Genomic DNA, 18,918 nt, shown 5'->3' on the forward strand with positions numbered 1-18,918 from the left:
ATCCTGCATAATTTCTCCTAATTTCGTACACCCCGCCTTTTCCCAATTTGCATATGCCACCTTTTCCATCCCCGGAGGGAATTCTGGGTTCCCAAACATTGGGATGAAGGGCCCTGGCACTCTTGTGAATGTGCCTCTTCGTGCTAGGTCATCCCATACGTCCAACGTGGCCCTCATTACTTCGCTAATGCGCAGGTTTGGTTGCCTATAATGCCCCCCCCCCCTCCAAAGCAGCTCCCTCAGCGGTATTCTTGCCACCGCCCTGTTTTGTTCGGCCCACACCTTTTGTTGCAGTTCACCCATCCATTCCCTCAGGATCCACAGTTGGGCCGCCTGATAATACCTGAAAAAATGCGGGAGTGCGATGCCCCCCCTCGAGGATTGGGGCCGTTAGAACTGCCCTAGCTACCCTCAGGGATTTCTTCTTCCATATAAAAGGTGAGAATAGCCTTAGTGAGTGCCATGAAGAAAGATTTGGGGACCCTAATCGGGATAGCCTGAAAGAAATAGAGCAGTTTCGGGAGAGAGAATGGCCATCTTCACTGAGGTAGTTCCTCCCCACCATGTAATCGCAAGCAGGTTCCACCTTTCCAGGTCCCTCTTAATTTTCTCCAATAGGTCCGGAAAGTTCCACCCATACAGCTGATCCACCCTACCAGTCAGGGTTATTCCAAGATATTTGACCCCTTTATCTGCAATCTTTATGCCCAGAGAGTCTGCCACCCCTCTATCCCATGCAAGGGGAAGGATTTCTGATTTATTCCTATTGATCTTCAGACCCGAGATCGCCCCAAATTTCTCTAATTCTTGAATTACCTCCGGGAGATTGCGAGCCGGGTCGGTGATGGCGACCAACATGTCATCCGCATACGCAATCACCCTGTGTTGCCTGCCTGCCATTTCAATCCCCTCAATAACCACCGACTCCCTAATCCTAATAAACAAAGGCTCTAGAAATATCGTGTTTAGTACGGGTGACAACAGGCACCCTTGTTTAGTTCCCCTTGTGAGCTTCACTCTGCCCGTGACCTCCCCGTTTATGGCGATTCTCACGGAAGGAGAATTAGAGTTGGCCCTTATATGCAGAACATTTTCCCCAAATCCCATACGGGATAGAGTACGAAATGGGTAACACCGTTCCACCCGGTCGAATGCCTTTTCGGCATCGACCGAGAAGAATTGCTGGGGTTTGCTTGACTCCAACTTTCTCCACCAGGTGTATTATGCGCCTCAAATTGTCATGGGTTTGCCTGCCTGGGATGAACCCCGACTGGTCTTCATTTATCAGCTTGGGGAGGAGTGGGGACAGCCTTGAGGCAAGATTTTTTAAATACATTTTAGAGTCCAGATTAATCAGGGCAATTGGGCGATAAGATCCAGGGAGGGACGGGTCCTTCCCAGCCTTGTGGAACACAAGAACCTTTGCCTCATTCATAGTCAGGGTCACATTTCCCTCTTCACGAATGAATTGAACAACTTTGCAGAAAGGGAATCAAAGCCTCTTCGTACTTTTTATAAAATGCTGCACTGAACCCGTCCGGCACCAGCGCCTTGTTCAACTGGAGCCCTGCAATTGCCTTCCTCACCTCCTCCTCCCTGATGTCCCCTTCCAGATTCTCCCATCATCTCCAGATATTTGCGGTATGGGGAGAGAACCCAGGTAAGAATCTTGGTCGGTCCCACTAGGTCTCCCAGAGGCATGTACATCTTGATAATAGCTTCTAAACACCTCCCCAATGACTCTGGTGTGGGTGAGTTTCTCTCCCTGTGCATTCCGTAATTCCCTGATCGTGAGGTTTTGTTGTTTGGCACGCAATTGCCTAGCTAGGAGAGGAGTTTGTCAGCCTTATTGGCCTTTATGTAATACCAATGCCTGAGACGGAGCAGACTGGTCTCCGCTTTTTTTGTGCGGAGCGTGTCCAGCTGTCCCTGCAAGTGTTTTAGTGCCCGCTTCAGGGTCCGAGTGGGGCTCTTTAAGAGTTCCTATTGAATATCCCTTAGCTTCCTTTCCAACTCCCTTTCCCATTGGTATCTCTGCTTATCCTTCGAAGCCTTCAAGGCTATAAAGTGCCCTCCGATGACCGCCTTAACGGCCTCCCACACCAATCCCGGCCTAACTTCACCTGTGTCGTTAAGGGCAAAGTATTAATGGATGTTTTCCCCAATGGCGTCCCCCATGACGGGATCATGCAGTACGTCCTGAAGGAGCCTCTACCTTCACAATCCCTTATTTCTGCTAGGTGTCTTACCTCCAACCATAATGGAGCGTGATCCGACAGTGAGATTGGCCCAATTTCCATTCCCTGTAGCTCCCCCAACGGGCCCACCGGGACCCAAAAAATAATCAATTCTCGACATAGAATTATAAACATGAGAGAAATGTGTATATTCCCTTTGCTGATCCTTAAGCTCTCGCCAAACATCTCTAAGCGCCAAGTGGGCCATCATCTGGCAGAGGGACCTAGAGGGTGCCCCCTGTCTCCGATTGCCACCCGAGCTTCTATCTATTGCAGGGTGCCAGGCTATGTTCAGATCCCCGCCCAGTTCTATCTTCCCACTGGCAAACTCCTCCAACTTCCCCAAGGTCTCCTGCAGAAAACCGTCTTTACCCGAGTTCGGTGAGTAGATGGTGGCCAAGGTTAGCCGGAGCCCATCTATTGTGGCATTAACAAAAAAGTAGCGGCCTGCCCTGTTCACCAAGGTATCGTGAGTCTGCACGTTCCTGCTTTCATGAACCGCTATCAGGACCCCCAGCCCTTTGTCAGTTGTATTCGATTGCCCTACCAGGTTGTACCCCTTTAAACACAATTTGGACTTGCCCCCGAGTCTGATGTGGGTCTCCTGCAGCATTAAAATGTCCCCTCGTTCCCTTCTAAGTATGTGCTCCGATGGGGGCGTGGCTTACCAGCCATGGAGTAGGACGTGCGGGCTAGAGCTGCTCCCATGATCCGACACTGATCCTTGAGGAAATGCACGTAATACCGGCCAAAATTGTCACCAGAAGGGAAGTGCGTGCGTGGGAACGTATACGCTACTAAACCCAAGAAGATTTCAGCTTGCTGGGCAATTATCGGCGAGATTGAGGAACCCGAGGAGCCTAGCTGCATGGATACATTGTATCCAAAATGGCGGCGAACAAAGGATGAGCGGCCGTAACTGCAGTACGGATAAAAGCGCACCGCACGTTGCTGCCCTGCCACTGAGAAGACGGGCCGATCCCCTGCTAACGACCTGGAGGGAGAATTACACGCGAAGCGGACAATAAATGAGAGCGGAGACGAGGTAGCTTTCCTCGGCCACCAGCTGACTCGATGCGCGGCTCCTGCTGCCTGCAGGAAACGAAACAAAAGCATCGGGGACCCAAATGGAAATGCGCGAGAAATGATGGACAAGATGGACACAATGTAGCAGCAGAGGACGTGAGGAGCGACACTCAGACACTCAGACCATTGGCTGGCGTGTTATGCGGGGAAGCCGAATGCACGGTGAGGCTCCGCTGCTCAGCCGAACAAACAGAACAGCTGCTGTGACACGGAGCTGGATGTGGATGCGGCGGGCTCAGAGGAGGACTGAAGGCCCTGCAACCAGCATTGTGGATGCTGGCATAACACGGGGGAGACCAGCGAACGGCAGCTTAAGCAGGAGGCCCGTGAAGGACTGGCACACAACTGGAAGGGAAACACTTCCCTTTGTTCTGGAAGCGTGGGGCTCCCCGCAGGCCATAACTGGAACATTGCACAGAACGAACGTGCGCCGCACTACAGCGAGTGGGACTCATGGACCTGGAGCTCTTGGCCCCTGACGGAGCGCTAAATTGGGCATAATTAACAGGTCTGCACGGAAGGGTGAAAGCGCAGTGATATGCCACATGGACTTTGGGATAGTGGCTCACAGGGTGTCTGATGCGAGGACCCCACCTACGACAAGACCGAGAAGGTGAGCCAGCGAGAATACATGCGAGAGGCCAGGGGGGCATGGTGCACAGAACTGTTATGCTGGTAGGTGCTGCCCAGTGGTACACTGAAGTGGGATGTGACAGTGCCTAAACGCAGCCGGCACCACGGTATATGGTGGTGCGCGGGGCAGACGGCTGAAGATATACCCAGCGGTACACATTGCGCAGAGAGCCCAAAAGTCAGGGGCCAGCGATATAAGGAGTTGCCCCTGCGATCAACAAAAGGAGCCAATACGTGGGAGAGCACAACCCACTCCAGGAATAGCCCGGCGAACGTAAGCCGGTACGGAGGCTCTCCTGGTCAACTTTCTTGGCCCTGGGTGTGCGTCGGAACAGAAGTGCGGAGCAGACACGTCGGAGACTAAACGCCCATGGGCAAGATGGCGGGAAGAGGGACCATAACCAAGAGTAAGAATAAACAGTCCACTATGGAAACATTTGCCAAGACGCAGTTGTCTCCAGCGACCACAGCACTCAAGGGAGCGTCAGGACCGATGGAGAGCGCCATAACGATCGAAAACCACCAGATTTTGGCGGCTATCACGGAACTAAAAGATTCATGGGGGTTAGCGATGGCTGACTTGCGCATTTCCCTGGAGGCCAAGATAGATGCAGTGGGCATTGATGTCACCTTGCTGAGGCAAGATGTCAGGGCGTTGGCAGAGAGAACGAGCTGCTTGGAAAGTGCGGTGAAAACCAACACGGACACCAGTAGCAGCAATGCAAAGGAGGTCCACATGCTAAAGCAACAGGTAGCTAACCTGGAGAATCGGGCGGAGGAGGCGGAAGGTAGAGCAAGGAGAAACAACATTCGCGTCGTCGGACTCCCAGAGGAAGAGGAAGGCCGAGACCCCACAGACTACATCGAAAATGTACTCCTGCAAGAAATCGGGGCCGAAAAACTCTCGCAAGGTTTTACTGTGGAGCGGGCGCATAGGGCCCTCATGAGGAGGCCACAACCGGGGGCTCCCCCCCGGCCTATCATAGCGAAAATACTGAACTATAAGGATCGCAAGAAGATTTTGGAATACTTCCGCAAGGGTGGAACCATTGAGAGAGCGTCGTGCACCGTCACGGCGTATCCAGATTACACAATGCTGGTCCAAAGGCAGCGGTACAGCTACGTGGCGATCAAAAGAAGGCTACGTGCGATGGGGATCAAATATATGCTGCTGTATCCCGCGAAGCTAAAAGTGATACATAAGAGCAAGATGTTTCTTTTCCACACGCCCGAAGAAGCGACGACCTGGCTAGACCTTCAGGGGTGCCCGGAACAGGAGGAGGATCAGGCGCAGAAGTAATACGATAAGTGGCTGGGACATTACATGTGGCGGGACATGATGTGCAGTGGGTATCCATTAGAATTATGAGCGATGACTATGGCTGAGGGGTAGTAATGGGTACGGGTGGCACCTGAAGCAGATCCCATGGACTTGGGCGAACACAAGGACTTGAATATAGCAAAGAGGATAGACATATGTGGTAATTGTACAGTTAAGTGTGTTGAATTCTTAGCAAATAGGAGCGGCAGAACGTGAGCACCCTACCCCCCCATACTAGTCTTAGTAGGCTAGCCAGTAGGGCGGCCTTACCCCGCGGAGCATTGAGTACAGGCGGAAGCCAGAAAAGTGCTAGATGCGGGCGAGCCTGAGATCCAGGGATGGAGCTGGGCAACAGTTGGGGAGGGGGGCGGGGGGGTTGGGAGGGAAAATGGGGGGTGGGAGGTGTGGGGAGTTGGGTGTGGTTGGGAGGGAGAAGGGGAAGGGAGGAGTGTCAGGGGTGTGTGTAGTTAAGGGGAGTTTGAACTGGGATACGAGCCTAAACAGACAAAAACGGGTACAAACAGTTGATTGCGTGGCAGAGGTGGGGGCGGAAAACATAACAAGCCATGGGGGACCTTAAAATGATTACGTGGAATGTTAGGGGTCTAAACAGTTATTTGAAGAGAAACAAGGTTATGCTATACTTGCGAAGACAAAAAATAGACATTGCGTTATTACAAGAGACCCATCTGACAAGTGAGAGACTGGGAATGATCAAAAAGAAATGGAAAGGAGTGGTGGTGGGCTCAACATACTCGGCTTATGCTAGAGGGGTCCTTATCTGGGTGGCGCCACATGTCCCCTTTCATGTGTTACAGGAAACTGCTGGAGCGGACGGGAGAATGGTAATACTCAGGGGCCTGGTAGAGAACAGAGAGATAAGTGTAATCAATACATATGCTCCCAACCAGAATACAGCGAGGTATTTCAGAACCCTGAGTGCTACCCTGGGTATGTGCATGGGAAGTGCGGTACTATGGGGTGGGGATTTTAACTGCGTACTAGACCCAAGGGTGGACAGATCAGACCAGAAGATGGAAAAACCCACCCCGGCGGCACGGGTGTTACAAGCACTGCTCAATGATTTTGACCTGACTGACGTATGGAGAGCGAAGCACCCCCAAGAAAGACAGTACTCGCATTACTCGGCCCCACAACAGCTGTCCACCAGATTAGACTATGTCTTTGCTACGTCAGGCCTAATAACGGAAGTGGTGCGGGTGGAATATAAAGCGAGAGTCCTGTCGGACCACTCGCCCTTGATTGTTACCTGGCAGTACTGCCCTCCAAGAGCAGGGATCCCGACGTGGAGGCTCCGAGCGGAAGCGCTTACGGATCCTGTGTTCAAGGAAGAGTTAAGGGAAGAGATCAGAACCTACTTTGAGGAGAACACGGGTAGTGTAGACTCAGCGTGCACATTGTGGGAGGCCTTAAAGTAGTGTTGAGGGGCGTGGCCATAGCGAAGTCCCACAGTCTGCAAGGCGGTATCCTGGCTGATTTACGGGAGGCTGAGAGGGATTTGGAAAAAACACAAAGAGAGGAGGGCGATACTGGTCCGAATGCGGAGCGGATACTTCAACTTCAACAAACGTGTGGAGAGCACTGGGACAGGTTGTGTAAACTGAATTATAGGAAATGCATAGAGAGGCAGCACGCGGGTGGTGACAAAACAGGACGGCTTTTAGCGTGGTTATATAAGAGCGAAACCCCTAGACCCACCATCAGGGCGATAACAAGGGAGGACAGTAGTGTAGTGGACACCCAGGAGGGAGTTAATCAGGAATTTGCCAAATATTACAGAGAACTATATGGGGATGTTGAAGAGGATAATCAAGAGAGGATAAAAGAAACACTCGAAGATATAGGCCTACCCAGGATAAGTGCTGAAGAGAGAGAAGAGCTGGATGCACCAATCACTTTAGAAGAATTAGAGGCGGTGGTGAGACAATTGCCTACTAGTAAAACCGCAGGGGCGGACGGGTTTCCGAGCGAGTTTTATAAAGCATACATGGCAGAGGTGCTCCCTCCGATGCTGAATATGCTAAATGAAGCGTTTGAGGCGGGACAGCTGCCGGAGTCGCTAAGGGAAGCAATTATAATTCCGCTCCCTAAACCAAATAAGCTTGGGCACAGTTGCGGCTCCTACAGACCACTATCAATGCTGAATCAAGACCGCAAGATATTAACAGCCATTTTGGCGAGCAGACTGCGAAGAGTCATAGATAAACTCATACACCCGGACCAGACGGGCTATGTTCCAAACAGAAACATAACTCATAATCACAGATGACTCCACCGAGTCCTTGAATGGGCGGGGCGGAATGAAGGTGATATGGCAGTAGTGTCCTTGGATGCGGTAAAGGCTTTCGATTCTGTTAGGTGGCCATGGTTGCTGTCGACGTTAGAGGAATATGGGATGGGGCCCGGATATGTCAGATGGGCAAAGATGTTATACAGTGCGCCGCTCGCTAGAGTTAAGACGGGTGCAGTTATTTCAGAGAGATGGCGGTTAAGCAGAGGTACTAGACAGGGATGCCCATGGTCCCCTATGTTATACATATTGGCATTGGAACCGTTGGCTATATACCTCAGACAGCAGTATGACACCATAGGCATTGAAGTGGGTGGGGAGCGACACTTAATCTCTTTATATGCAGATGATATGTTATTGTATCTGAAGCATCCCGAGGAGAACCTCCAGTATATTTTAGAGGTTATGGATCGGTACGCGGAGCTGTCTGGAATAGCTGTGAACCCTCAGAAGTCCGTAATTTTCCCGTTGGGTAACTATAGGGGACTCCTTGCAGAGCAGTTGCCGGTATTGCAAGCCCCTTGGGCGGTTGACACCTTTCGATACCTTGGGATAGACGTGTATCATACGGTTGAACAAGAACATAAGCACAATACGGAGGTAGCTGTGGGAAAGATAGAGCACAGTATGCAATTTTGGGGAAAGCTGCCGCTAGCTATGATGGGGCGTAGTGCAATGCTTAAGATGGTGGTCCTGCCCAGACTCTTGCATTATTTTGGGAACATTCCATACCTCATACCTGGGAAGTTTTTTGCCAAACTGAATAGCATATGCAGGGACTTTTTGTGGCAGGGGACTAGATGCAGGATGGCATTGTGGAAACTGCAAAACTCTTATGAAAAAGGGGGGATACGGCTCCCCAACTATGAGGCCTACTACGTGGCGGGCCAACTGCAGTATGTTGCTAAATGGCTCTCGGATGAAAGTACCCCCGAAACCGGATTGTTTAGAGCAGACTGTGCCCCATTTTATTTAAAGGAAGTGATCTGGTTGTCCGAAACAGATATGCAAGGGCGCCCCAATATGTCGATGCTAGGGTGGAGGATTTGGCGCCGCGCGTGCAGGATGATGGAAACCTCAGCTCCGCGCTCCCTGCAGATACCGCTGGTGGCACTGGCTACTGGAGATGAGCAACTGCGGAAGAGGATCAGAAGCCACTGGGAGCCAGTGGGTTTGGCAACGATTGGAGATGTTTGGCGGGAGGGATCCATCATAAGTTTCGAGGAGTTGGGCGAGGAAACAGGTTTACACGCAGGCCAATATATTACATATCATAGACTGGCGCGCGAAATTAAAAAGACTTGGCCCGAAACTGTCCTCGAAGCAGAGCCGGATGGTATTGTAGACACTATATATGACATAACAGAGGGAGGGCATGAGATCTCAAGGTTGTATGATATGCTGATGCTTAGGATAGGTAAAGAACCAATGCAACTTCGATTAGATTGGGAAACTGAGGTGGGAGCCCCAATGGAGGATGGGATGTGGGAGCGGGCTTTGTGGTATCATCAGAAGGTGTCGAGAAACGCTAGGTTGAAACAGATACAATTATATATTACGCATAGAGCGTACATGACACCCCTGAGGATATCAAGGTTTAAAAATGCAGGTAGACAAGCATGTCCCAAGTGTGATGAAGAACAGGCTGACATGACACACATGTTTTGGTCCTGCCCTGTGGTTGGGCGCTTCTGGGGCGAGATAGCGGCGAGACTGGCAGATAAAGGAGTTGCACTGGTTGTAGAGTCAGCTTGGGCCTGCTTATTGGGGGGGTTCCCTAGATCGCAGAAACTGAAGCATGTGAACAAATTGAAAGACTTGGCATATGTGCTGGCTAAGAGAAGGATTGCCATGGGGTGGAAGGCCTGTCATAAACCGCAGGTGGAGATATGGTGGAAGGAATTGCAAAAGTGGGCGGAAGCAGAGACAATGGTATGGCAGGAGTCCAGTATAAGGGGAGGGGAAGAAGAGGTGGGAACCCTGCTGGCTTGGAAATCACTGATAGCGGAATTGTTTGGAACGATGCCAGACCTGGCGGATTCCAATGGAGAACGGACCCCACCGCGCAGCGTGAACACAGAGTGAACAGACTTGACGGGCTCGTAGGGGGGGGGGGGTTTTGGGGAGCGGAGATCAAATTGTATAATGAACACATTTGAAACTGTATTATGCATCTTGTATTATATATTTGGTCTGTATTGTTTTGTTGGTTGAAATATAATAAAAAACGTTTATAAAAAAAAAAAAGTATGTGCTCCGATTTCTTCCTTTTTAAGGGGGTATTCAGCCCCCTGACGTTAAATATAAGAATTCTCATCTTCCCCATGGTCCAACCAGGCCATAGAACAAGGCCCCAGCCACCCCCTCCAACTTTCTCCACTAGGTGTATTAGGCGCCTCAAATTGTCATGGGTTTGCCTGCCTACCAACAGAACCTGATCTTCCTACCAGCCCCCCACCCCTCCTACCAAACCCCCACCCCCCTCCGAGAACTTCCCCAACTTATTAACAAACCTGAGGAGGGCCCAGGGACCTAAGGTTGTTAGGGCGCTCGGCCCATCGCTCCTGGCCCTCTGCTGACTCGGGAAAAGCTTCCTGGGGATTCCTAAACTCCATGTTACCTCTGTGGGTGCGCGATTCCAGTGGGTATGCCCCCCACCGAGCCGCAATGCTATTGTTCCATTGGGACTGCATCAACCACCTTCTAACCCTGTCCAGCAGAACCCCCACCCCGGCAAACCTGATTGAACAGCTCCATCAGTATGAGCACCCCCATTTTCACCGCCTCCCTCCCCCCGTTGGATTCCTTTTCTGCTGCACTGTTTTCCACTGCCAGGGCTTCCTTTGATTCTCCTCCCTTGACCGACGATCCCCAATATCCTGGGCTTCCTCCTGCATGCCCATCACCTGTAGACCTTCTTCAGACATAGTCAGTCTTCTTTGCCTCCCCTCCCACGAGAACAGAAGGCCGAACGGGAAAGTCCATTTACACCTGATCTTCCTCGAGATTAGCTCTTTGACCATGGGCCCCATGGCTCTCCTTTCTTGCACCATAACCAAGGCCAGGTCCTGGAATAAATGGATTTCCACTCCATTCATCCTAACGTGGTCCATACCCCTGGCCTTCCTCAGAATCTCCTCCTTCTGGGGATATGAAGACATAGCCACTAACACGTCTCTAGGGCGCTCCCCCAGTTCTCCTGCTCTCTTCGGGCCAACCTTGTGTACTCTGCCTATTTTGATCTCCTCCAACTTCTCCACAGCCACTATATCTCTGAAAACTTCCTGCACCGCCATCTTGAGATCCTTTTCTTCCACCGACTCCACCATATTTTTTTTATGCAGATGGTCACCCTACAAGACTGATTTTCAAGGTCCTCGCACTGCAGCTCTAGGTTGTGAGTGAGCCGCACCAGATGTTCTTGTGTCTCGCTATGCTGCTGCTCTTCTTCCTCCATGTTTTGAACTATTCTCTCCAGGGTATCTGTACTCTCTTCCAGTTTCGCTACATCAGTCCTGAGTTCCTGCACCGCCTGTCTTATGTCTTCCCTCATTAATGTCCTGATGTTGGAGAAATCCTTCGAGGCCTGTGACACCTGAGGAGGAGGTTGCGAGCGATCCTCTGGTGTTGATAATCCTCTTGTTTGGGCCGCATTGTCTGCCGCCCACATTTGGACCAAGCAGGCTTCCTGTTTGGATGGCTGCGGCTGACCGCCCTGTGGTCCCCTTTTTCCTTTGACATCTTGTCGTTCACACTCCCCGCAACATTCCGCTCGGAGATAGTCCTTTCGCCGGAGCCCGCTTCTAGCTGGCTTTGCTGCCAAGTCAGTGAGTGTGCTCCTACCAGACGCAAGCCTCCCCTGCTTGAATCCCCCCTCGGGGAGAATCAAGCCCATAACTCCACTCCTTCCACAGGCGGGCCTGTCCACCCTCCACAGCGGTTTGCCCGTGCTACAGGACTCACTCAGGGCCACCTCGCTCAAGTGTTTTGGCTCCGAATGCCCTCAGTGTGGCGGCGGAAGCGTACCCACATCCTGTAGCAAGGAGCGTTGCTGCTCGTTTCTGCTCTGTGGGACTCTCCTCCTCCCCAACCTGTGCAGTCCTCGTGTCCAGACGTATCTTGGCGCCCCCCCGAATAGGGTATCTAGTTCGAACCTCAAGTCCTCTCTCTGTGAGGGTTGCGTGTCCACCCAGGGCCAATGCAGTGTCCTTCACTGATCCGGGAACCGGTCTCCCCCAGCCCGTGGTTAGACACACCTCCACGGTCCCACACCCAGATGGACCACTCACTACCGCGCCGCGAGCCCCCAAAGGTACTATCTGCGCCCACTACTGGGCTCGTACCAAAGACTAAGGCTCTGAGGGGGTGCAGAGCAGGCCCCTCTGCTCCCGATGATCTGGGCTGCCACACGGCCTGCGTATCTTTCTGTGATCCGTGGGACCACCCCTCCGGGAATCCCCAGTGGACCCTGAGGTCGATCCTCTCGAATGCTGGCCCGGCCCGTGTGACCCCAGGCCTGCACTGTTCCTCACCTGGGGGTCCGGTTCTCCAGCTGTCCTCTATTGCGTAGGAGCGGGGATGGTGGTTTTCCGTTGCGGTCCGATCAGCCGAGAGCAGACTGACCACCACCGCGGGTTGTGACCAGCTGGGGTCCCGCTCCGAATGCCCGCTTCAGAACTCCTCGTCTCCGCTTCCGTCTCTGCTGCTGACAAAGGCCCACACGTCCACCGGGGGGCCCACCAATGCTGCTGCAACCTTCCACCGGCTGTCTCCCGGCACAGCGCTGCCACACCACACGCCACGCTCTCCCCAGCCGGCGGCCTCCCCACTGGTCGGCGGAGGGGCGCTCCTCCTCCCGCTGCCATGTTCCACACAACTCTCCGAAGGGGGGGGGGATGAGCCGGGGCCGACAGGGCCGCCAAGGGGAGCCTGCGCCCAGCTGGGTGCCCCGTCGGGCTAGATGCCGTGCGGCCTCTGCCTGTGCTGTTCCCACCGGTGCTCCAGCGTCTGATGAGCGTGCAGCGCTGGCCTCCTCGCGGGCCGTCACTCCAGGTATTGGGTTACGGGTGCCACTGAGCGGGAATTTCACCGTTCTTCTGCCCGAAAGCCGTAGTATGGTGCTTTATTGTCGCGGCCCGGTGGGAGAGACCTCTACTCGCGTCTCCTCGCCGTGGCCGCCATCTTGCTAGCCCCTGTGTAGTCCATTTTTGATATGTCAACTAGAAATACGTGACGTTTTCAACCAATCCTGTCACTCATAGTCCAATATTTTCCTTTCCATTCCTCTGTCCTTGTTCTTTCTTTGCTGAACGGGCAGCCAGTTAAGTGTTTTGAATTCATTATGGTGTTTTAACTGTATGAGAGGCGTTTATTATAAGGTGCATAGATAACTTAGCGTAGCCAGGCAACCAGAGTTCAGCGCAAAGCAGTTTGGCAGAGCTTATCCGCAGATCAGTAGTGAAAGTATATTTACTTGGGTGACGTTTGCGACGGGGCGGTGAACTCTGGCGAGCACAGCGTCCCCTTTCATTGAAAGGGGGCACTGCGGTCACGGAACTGATCTGAGCGCGACAGGACCAAATAAGGTTCCAGTGCTAACTGATCATATTCCGAGCCGTTAGGAGAAGCGAAAACAGCAACGCTCCAGGTAACAGATATAAAGCCTCATAACAGACACGGATCCTGTATGATAGAGCAACAGGGCGAGAGCTGCACAAATGCTGACAGGCAGATTCAGCAGCACACATCAGAGCGCCACCTGGTGGCCGACGATAATACAGATGGAGAGTAAAGTCAGTCGAGTGTTTACTTCACCTGCAATCAGGCAGGGAAGGCAGCAGCTGTTGACTAAAATGTTCTACGCACAAAAGACGGGCACAGACCCACAATAAACTGTTATAACAAGGTAACCCAGACCCACATAAGCTGCAATTTGTGGATGGGTACAGGCCCAAGAACCTTGCAGAGACCCACCAGCATTGCAAAAACATCAGCTCCAGCGAGGAATTTGAGGAACCCCATACTAGCAGGCAGTGGACAACGTCCAACAGGGGCCACACAGTACAGTGTGTAATAGGCGCAGGTTTGGGGGCCCGGTCCCATGGTAGGAGCTTGCTGGATGACCTTATTACTTTCTCCCAAGGGATGGAGGCCCTGAGGGGAGAAGCTCCAGAGAGATACCGAGAGGGGCAAGGGGGGAGAAAAAAAGCCCCGAAAGGCCCGCAGCAGCCGAACCCCCACAACCAGGCAGGCCACGCAAAAGAAAGAGTTGGCGAGAAAAGAGTGAGGTCCTGGGTGAGGAGAGGCAAGGGATACACAGATGAGGATTCCAATTCAGAGGACTTGGACGAGAAGAGTGGGACGAGACATCCGAGGGCAGCTCAGAAGTGCGAGATATATAATCCCAGAGCCCTCCTAACAAGAGTAAGCTTGCCAAGAAAAGGAAAAGACAAAGGGAGGAGAAAGAGATGGGTGAGGTATTCAACCTGGATTCTCGCATCCATCGGAGGTCAGCGGAGTGGGAGCCCCAGCCAAGATTGCCAATTATATAGAGAGGAGAATTCGTAACACCCTGTCAAAAGAGGCCAGGAGCAAACTACGGGCAGAATGCCCCAGGCCCCAGGTGCCGGATGGCATGGCGAAAGCGCCAGAAATAGATGAAGATGCTATCCTTCATGAGACGCTACAGTAGGGACATCAAGAGAGGGCTAGAGAGATCTTGGAGATCATGCCAGGATATACTCCTTGATGTCCTAGGCCTGATAACAAAAATCTGGCAGATGGCGTAAGAGGCAAGACAGCCAGAACAGAAGGTAGACCCGGAAATTCTAGCGGGATGGGTGCCGAGGGCAATATGCCTGCTCGGCAATGCTAACAATATCCTGACAACAGAAAGACGGAGGTCCATCCTCAACAAAATAGACCCCAAACTGAGCGAACTCTCTACAGCAGAATCAACATCCAGCAGTAAAGGAAAACTGTTTGGGGATGCATTTATCAAGGAAATGGTGAAGTTTGCAAATACTTACGCCGCGATCGACAAGGCACAGGCATAATTAAAAAAGAGTCTTTGGACATAAGGTTTTTGGAAGGGCTGGCAGAGGAAGGGGCCGCTCAGCCAGCCACTTTGCCTCGTACAGGCCCAACTACAATAGCAGGAATGACTGGAGAAATCAGGAAGAGCACAGACCCAACCCTTTCTTTCAATCAAGAGGAAGGGGTAGAGGAAAAGGCTGGAGAGGCAATAACAGAGGCCAATAGGCAAACACAGGTGAGACTGGTCACAGCTTTACACACCCTGCCAGTAGATGCAGCGACCCCAGTGATGGGGGGTGGAACAGCACAGTTCTTATAACAGTGGAGAGCGTTATCAAGAGATACATGGGTCGAACAAACAGTACAGGGTTTCCAACTAGAATTCGGTCAAGAACCAGTACAGGTAGAATACCTGAGGTTGATATGGTTCAATGAAGAGGACAAAAAGTTATTAGACAAGGAGATAGTAGAGCTAGAGAAGAAAGGTGCCATTGCTCAAGTGTTCGACTGCTCGAACAAGTTTGTGAGCAATATGTTCTTGGTAAAGGGTAAAAGGAAGCAGAGACCAGTGATAAACTTAAGTTTGAACACATTCATAGTATACAGACATTTCAAGATGGAAGGTATCCATCTCTTGAGGAAGGTATTGCAGAGCGAGGATTGGCTAGTCAGAATAGATCTCAAAGATGCCTACTTGACAGTCCCAATAGCGAAGGAACATCAGAGGTTCCTTCAATTGTGGTGGGGAGGTCCGAAGTGGTAATTCACCTGCCTCCCATTTGGTATAGCATCAGCACCATGGGCCTTTACGAAGTTAATGCGGACAGTAGTGAGTCACCTCAGAGAACAAGGCATCAGACTGATAGTATATCTAGACGACCTTTGTCTGATGGAACAAGACAGGATGAGGCTGGTATAGCAGACAGAGGTGGTGTAAAGACTGGAGGGGGGGTCTGTAATTCTGCTCTCTATATGGTAGAGGAGAGGCACAGAGGACCTCAGCCAAGATTCTCTATTACAGTAGCAATGGACGAGCAATCCAGGCCTAGCTTCTCAGGAGGTGATGCAGGCTGGTTCTTAAGTACAGTGTAGTCCCCAAGGCCCCACAAAGGAATGTCCACACACTGTATTAGTTAAAACACAGTCTGTATATAACCTTGAACTTGATTATATAAAATCACAATAACTCATTTTGTGCTTAATTAATCTGTAATAGCAAATATGGGATACATTACTCACCGTAATCGTATTTCTGATGCTTGTATCTGCTTAGATTCACATGCTGTGCATAGGCCGACATCTAGTGGAAGCTGCGGAGTATTACAGTTTGTTTTTCGAAACTCGAAAATGGGCGTCGACACAGGCGTGCCAGTAATACTATCCCTAGTGTGACGTCCACTGTACCCAAGATCCCTCACGCGTCTAGGATCCTCAGATTGTATTTTTTCTGACATGAGGAAGCATGAGGAGTAGCGTGAGTACAGATAATCCAAGCAGATAGACAGAAAGGTAAGACTACCAGCAATCATGCGCCTTCTCTCGGAGGGGAGGAAGGGTCGGTCGCATGTGAATCTAAGCAGATACAAGCATCAGAAATACGATTACGGTGAGTAATGTATCCCTTCTGAGGCTTGTGGAATCTGCTTAGATCACATGCTGTGCATAGATTAGCGAGCAGTACCCGAAGAAGGAGGTGGGATGTGAGAAGGGTCATGAGCAAACAGGTGTCTTAGAACCGCTTGTCCCACTTGTGTATCTGACTTGGAATGAGTGTCAATGCAGTAATGCTGAGTAAAAGTGTGAATAGAGCTCCAAGTAGCTGCTTTGCAAATGGTGTCGAGGGGAACATTTGCAATGAAAGCCAGAGTGGCCCCAATGCCTCTAGTAGAATGGGCCCTTGGCGTAAAAGGCAGAGTTTTTTCAGAAAGAGAGTAACACAGCTGTATACAGTTGATAATCCACTTCGAGATCGCGCCTTTAGAGACGCGATCCCCCTCTCTGCCTGTAGCTACGGAGACAAACAGTTGATCTGTTTTCCTTAGAGGTCTGGTTTTATTTACATAGTAGAGGACCGCCCTACGCACATCAAGGGTGTGTAGTTTCACCTCAGCTGAGCTTTGCGGGTTCTGGAAGAAAGCCGGAAGCTCGATGGACTGGTTTACATGGAATTTAGATATAAATTTAGGTGAGAACCTAGGGTGTGTGCGTAAAACCAGTTTGTCTTTGTGGATAGTAAAGAAAGGATCCTGCACTGACAGTGCCTGAATTTCACTGACCCTTCTTATAGAGGTAATGGCTACTAAGAAGGCCGTTTTATAAGTCAGGTGTTTGAGGCTACTTTTATGCATGGGTTCGAAAGGGGGGCCCATGAGCTTAGCTAGCACCACATTGAGGTCCCATCCTGGCGGTGGGTTCGAAATAGGAGGGTGAAGTCTCTTTACTCCTTCCATGAAGGCTTTAACTACTGGTACTTTCCACCACGATACTTTGTTATGGGATGTGGTGTAAGCCGAGAGGGCTGCCAGGTGTACTTTCAGAGAGTTAAAAACCAAACCTGCGTCCAGCAGGTGGAGCATGTATGTTACAACGTTGGAAGGAGTGCAATCAACTGGGTTGATTTGTTTATTCTGGCACCAAATAACGAATCTCTTCCACTTGTCAAAATAACAGTGCCTTGTGTTTGGTTTCCTGGATTCTTTTAGGATGTCCATACACCTCTGTGGTAAATTGAGATGCCCAAACTCTATGACCTCAGGAGCCATGCTGCCAGGTTCATTGAGTTGGGTTCCTGGTGCACTGTTTGACCTTGTTGCTGGGACAGTAGGTTGTACCAGGCTGGGAGTTTGATGGGCTCGCACACCGCCATCCTGCGTAGGTGTGGAAACCATGGTTGTCTTGCCCACATGGGAGCAACTAGGATGAGCGTCATCGATTCCTTGTTCATCTTGTACACCACCTTCCTGATGAGAGGAGTTGGTGGAAAAGCGTACGCAAACATCCCTGACCAGTTCATCCACAGGGCGTTCCCTTGGGAGTCTGGCTGGGGGAACCTGGATGCAAATCCTGGGCATTGTTTGTTTTCGCTTGTGGCGAATAGGTCTATAGTGGGGAAACCCCACTGAGAGAAGAGATCTTCTACGATATCTCTGTGAAGGACCCATTCGTGTTCTTCTGGGAGGGAGTCTCTGCTTAGGGCATCCGCTAGGGAATTGAGCTCCCCTGGAACATGTTGTGATGACAGGAAGATGTTCCGTCTGAGTGCCCATATCCAGATTTTCTGGGCAACCTTGGACAGATTTGGCGAACGAGTCCCTCCTTGTTTGTTCAGATAGAACATGGCTGTCGTGCTGTCCGTCCGGATCTGCACCGACAAGTTTAGCAGATGGGGCTCGAACGCCCGAAGCGCTCGGAATACTGCCAGAAGCTCTAGCAGGTTGATGTGGTTCTTGGCTACTGAGTGAGACCAGAGACCCTGAGCTGTGTGGTGGAGATGGTGAGCTCCCCACCCAGTCAGGCATGCATCTGTAGTCACCACTGCCTGTACTTCGGGATCGTAAAAGGGTTTTCCCCTTGCGAGATTCTCTCTTGTCCACCAGTGTAAGCTCTGTACGAGTGTTGGCGAAACGACCACTAGATCGTCCCACTGACCACTTGCCTGAGACCACTGTTTCGCCAACCATTCCTGCATGGGACGCATGCGCAGACGCGCGTGGGGGACCAGGTAAATGTATGACGCCATCATGCCCAGTAACTGCATTGCTTTGCGTACCGTTATTTGTTGACCTGACTGATAATGTGGAATTTGCAGTAGTATATTCCGAATTCTCTCTTCCGAAGGGAAGGTCAACCCTTTCTGAGTATCTAGGATTGCTCCTAGGAACTGTTTTGAGGTGCTTGGCACCAGACTTGACTTCTTCTCGTTGATAGAGAAGCCTAATTCGTGGAGGAGGTCGATAGTCCTCTGAATGTTTGACCTGCAAATTCCTGGGGTTTCCCCCGTTATGAGCCAGTCGTCCAGATAAGGGTACACTGGGATTGCCTCCCTGCGTAGGTGTGCAGCTGCCACCGCCAGTACCTTGGTGAATACCCTTGGTGCTGAAGCTATCCCGAAGGGCAGTACCTTGAATTGGTAGTGGCGACTGTCCACCTTGAAGCGCAAGTATTTTCTGTGGGCTGGGAGCATGGAAATATGAAGATAAGCATCTTTCATATCCAAGGTTGCCATGTAATCCCCCTTTTTTAGGAGGGGGATTACCTCTTGTAGCGTGGTCATACGGAATTTTTGGGGCTTGACA

General features: G+C 51.3%; 1 protein-coding gene across 2 annotated transcripts in view; it reads right to left on the reverse strand.

Annotated features, from left to right (window-relative positions):
- The window catches only part of CCDC112 (coiled-coil domain containing 112), a 530,811-nt gene that overhangs the window by 448,281 nt on the left and 63,612 nt on the right, over positions 1 to 18,918 (reverse strand). The gene's annotated exons all lie outside the window — the stretch shown is intronic.

The sequence above is a fragment of the Ambystoma mexicanum genome, chromosome 6p (assembly GCF_040938575.1).
Source record: "Ambystoma mexicanum isolate Mex_15411 chromosome 6p, UKY_AmexF1_1, whole genome shotgun sequence".
Taxonomy (NCBI): Eukaryota; Metazoa; Chordata; class Amphibia; order Caudata; family Ambystomatidae; genus Ambystoma; species Ambystoma mexicanum.